Source organism: Scyliorhinus torazame, unplaced genomic scaffold (genome assembly GCF_047496885.1).
Source record: "Scyliorhinus torazame isolate Kashiwa2021f unplaced genomic scaffold, sScyTor2.1 scaffold_1187, whole genome shotgun sequence".
Classification (NCBI taxonomy): domain Eukaryota; kingdom Metazoa; phylum Chordata; class Chondrichthyes; order Carcharhiniformes; family Scyliorhinidae; genus Scyliorhinus; species Scyliorhinus torazame.
Window position 1 is genome coordinate 45,981 of NW_027308914.1, and position 4,173 is coordinate 50,153.

Genomic DNA, 4,173 nt, shown 5'->3' on the forward strand with positions numbered 1-4,173 from the left:
GAGCACAGTACGAAGTCTTACAACACCAGGTTAAAGTCCAACAGGTTTGTTTCGATGTCACTAGCTTTCGGAGCGCTGCTCCTTCCTCAGGTGAATGAAGAGGTATGCTCCAGAAACATATATATAGACAGATTCAAAGATGCCAGACAATGCTTGGAATGCGAGCATTAGCAGGTGATTAAATCTTTACAGATCCAGAGATGGGGTAACCCCAGGTTTGAGAGGTGTGAATTGTGTCAAGCCAGGACAGTTGGTAGGATTTTGCAGTGAAATGGGTGGTCAATTTTGAATTTGTTTGCTTTCCCCCTTGTGCTTGTAAGATGAGGCCTTTCGTCATCCTTCATCACACCCCGTAGAAGCTGAGTAGCAGCAGCCACTTGACGAAGCGTTTTGTTGTGTGATGAAAGAAATGTGAATAAAGTGTATATTTGTATGTGTTTGAGCTGTTTTTTGACTTTGAAATTCCCCATAAAGGGGTGGTGTGCACCGTTCCTGGAGATACTGCAATACCAGGTCGATGCGTGGAGTGGACGGAGCAAGCCCCTATTCCATCTCCCTGCTCCAAAAATCAATTTAATATATGGTCCCCAGATAAGGGACGTATCAGATATTAAACTGATAAGAACAGATTTTTTTTTTTTTTTTTTTTCAAAAAAATATACTTTATTCATAAAAATTTATCATGAGCATTACAGAAACATTTCAAATTGTCTTGACTGTACATTTCCGGCAGGGTTACATGTTGCCTTGACTTTCTTTCATTCAATTTTGATATTGTCGTACACATATCACTCTTTACATTACAATTCCTTCTTAAATATTTACATTGTCATGTTTGTTTTTGTACATTGGAGTGTTGGTTGCCCAGACCGAGGGGCTTTACACTGTTACGCTCCCCTCGGTGTACATTTGCTGGAAAGACTTTACACAGTGGTCTTTCCCCATTGCGCCTTGGCGGCAGCTGCCCCAAGCTTGAGTGCGTCCCTCAGCACGTAGTCCTGGACCTTGGAATGTGCCAGTCTGCAACACTCGGTCGAGGACAATTCTTTGCACTGGAAGATCAGCGAGTTTCGGGCAGACCAAAGAGCGTCTTTTACCGAGTTGATGACCTTCCAGCAGCAGTTGATATTTGTCTCGGTGTGTGTCCCTGGAAACAGTCCGTAGAGCACAGAGTCCTGTGTCACAGATCTGTTTGGGATAAACCTTGACAAATACCACTGCATCTCTCTCCAGACCTTCTTTGCAAAGGCACATTCCACAAGGAGGTGTGTGACCGTCTCATTTCCGCCACAGCCACTCCGAGGGCAGCGTGCATTGGTGCAGAGCCTTCGGGTGTGCATGAAGAATCTGACAGGGAGGGCCCTTCTCACCACCAGCCAAGCTAGGTCTTGGTGCTTGTTTGAAAGTTCTGGTGATGAGGCGTTCTGCCAGATGACTCTGGCAGTCTGCTCAGGGAACCATCCAACGTCCTCCACGGTCTCTTTTTCCCTGAGGGCCTCGAGGACATTACGTGCTGACCACTGCTTCATTGCCTTGTGGTCAAAGGTGTTTTCCTTCAAAAACTTTTCCACAAAGGACAGGTGGTACGGTACGGTCCAACTACTTGGAGCGTTCCGTGGCAATGAGGCCAGGCCCATCCTTCGCAACACCGGGGACAGGTAGAACCTCAGTATGTAGTGACACTTGGTGTTTGCATACTGGGGGTCCACGCACAGCTTGATGCAGCAGGACACAAAGGTGGCCAACAGGATGAGGGAGGCGTTGGGTACGTTCCGCCCTCCCTTCTCCAGAGGTTTGTACATGGTGTCCCTTCGGACACGGTCCATCTTGGATCGCCAGATAAATTTGAAGATGGCCCGGGTGACTGCTGTGGCGTAGGGTCGGGTTATGGGCCAGACCTGCGCCACGTACAGTAGCACCGAGAGTACCTCACACCTGATGACCAGGGTTTTGCCCGCAATGGAGAGGGAGCGTTGCTCCCACCAGCCCAGTTTCTGTCTTACCTTTCCTATGCGTTCCTCCCAGTTTTTGGTGCACGCCCCAGCAGCTCCGAACCATATCCCCAGCACCTTCAGGTAATCTGACCTGACAGTGAAGGGGACAAAGGACCGGTCGGCCCAGTTCCCAAAGAACATGGCCTCGCTCTTGCCCCGGTTTACCTTGGCTCCAGAGGCCAGTTCAAACTGGTCGCAGGTGGTCAAGAGCCTGCGTACAGACGCAGGATCCGAGCAGAAGACGGCAACGTCGTCCATGTACAGGGAGGCCTTGACTTGCATGCCTCCACTGCCTGGGATCGTCACTCCTCTTATACCCGGATCCCTCCTGATGGACTCGGCAAAAGGTTCTATGCAGCACACAAAAAGGGCAGAGGAGAGAGGGCAGCCCTGCCTGACTCCAGATCTGATCTGGAACTTTTCTGATTCCCACCCATTGATTGAGACTGCGCTATAGATGTTTGTGTAGAGCAGTTTGATCCAATTGCGAATTCCCTCCCCAAACCCCATTTTGGAGAGCACATCCATCATGTAGGTGTGTGATATTCTGTCAAAAGCCTTCTCCTGGTCAAGGCTGATGAGGCAAGTGTCCACCCCCCTGTCCTGCACGTAGGCGATCGTATCCCTGAGTAGCGCGAGGCTATCAGAGATCTTCCTGCCGGGTACAGCACAGGTCTGGTCAGGGTGGATCACCGACTCCAGAGCAGACCTGACCCGATTGGCGATGACCTTTGCTAGAATTTTGTAGTCCACATTCAACAGTGAAATGGGTCGCCAATTTCGAATTTCTTCCCTTTCCCCCTTCTGCTTGTAGATGAGGGTGATGATGCCTTTCCTCATGGACTCTGACATGCTGCCTACCAGAAGCATACTCTCGTACACTTCCAGCAGGTCTGGGCCCATCCAGTCCCACAGAGCCGAATACAACTCAACCGGTAAGCCGTCGCTTCCGGGAGTTTTACTCGTCTCGAAGGACTTGGCGGCCTTTGTCAGCTCGTCCAGAGTTAGTGGTTTGTCCAGGTTTTCCAGCTCGCTGTCGCCTATGACCTCCGTGATAGTCGACAGGAAGGTCTGGGAAACAGTGCTATCTGTTGGCTTCAGGTCATACAGTCCGGCATAAAAGGATTGGCTGATCCTCAGGATGTCAGACTGCGATGACTTTTCAGAGCCATCTTCTTCCTTCAGGCTGCTGATCACAGAGGTGTCTCTGTGCACCTTTTGGAAGAAGAAGCGTGAGCACTTTTCGTCCTGCTCCACGGAGCGGACTCTGGAACGGAAGATAACCTTGGAGGCCTCCGAGGTGTAGAGCGAGGCTTGCTGGCTCTTCACCTCTTGGAGATCCTCCTTGACATCCACCCCCATCGACTGCAGCTGGAGCAAATTTTGCATACTTTTCTGGAGCCTGGACATGACCCCTCGTCTCTCTCTCACCTTTTGAACGCCCTTGAGGATGAAAAACCTCTTGATATTCCCCTTGATTGCTTCCCACCAGAGATGTGGGGCCTCAAAGAGGGGTTTCACGGTTCTCCAACCTTTGTAATCCCTCCTGAGTTCCTCGATGTTCTCAGGGGTCAGCAGTTTTACATTTAGCTTCCACGTCCCCCTGCCTACCCCCTGGTCTTCCTGCAGGTGGCAGTCGGCCAGTAGGAGGCAGTGGTCAGAGAAGAACACCGGCGTTACGTCGGTGGACCTGACCGTGAAAGCTCGGGACACAAAAAAGAAGTCTATCCTGGAGCGGACGGACCCGTCTGGCCGTGACCACGTGTATCTACGCTGCGCGCCGTCTGCAGGGTTGCTGCAGACGTCGAGCAGCTTGGCGTCTTTTACCGTTTCCATCAGGAGTCTGGACGTAGCGTCTAGTTTGCTGTCGGCTTTGCTGGATCGTCCAGCCGCATCGATGATGCAGTTGAAGTCACCACCCAGGATGACCGGCTTGGAGGTGGCCAACAGCAGTGGGAGTTGCTGAAGAACTGCCAGCCGCTCACTTTTTACGGCCGGGGCGTACACATTAATAAGTCTGAGAGGGGTGTTTTTGTGTTTCACGTCTGCTACGAGGAGGCGCCCGCCCACCACCTCCTTAACGTCGGAGATGGTGAAGTTGCCTCCCCGCAGCAGAATACCCAGGCCGGAGGAGCGGCAGTCGTTTCCTCCTGACCAGATGGATGGCCCGTGGGACCAC

At 51.5% G+C, this 4,173-nt stretch overlaps 1 non-coding gene across 1 annotated transcript; it reads right to left on the reverse strand.

Annotated features, from left to right (window-relative positions):
- Positions 1-476: 476 nt before the first annotated feature.
- Positions 477-660, reverse strand: LOC140407118 (U2 spliceosomal RNA). The gene has a single exon (XR_011939461.1). It is a non-coding gene; the product is annotated as a U2 spliceosomal RNA (small nuclear RNA).
- Between the last annotated feature and the right edge of the window lie 3,513 nt (positions 661-4,173).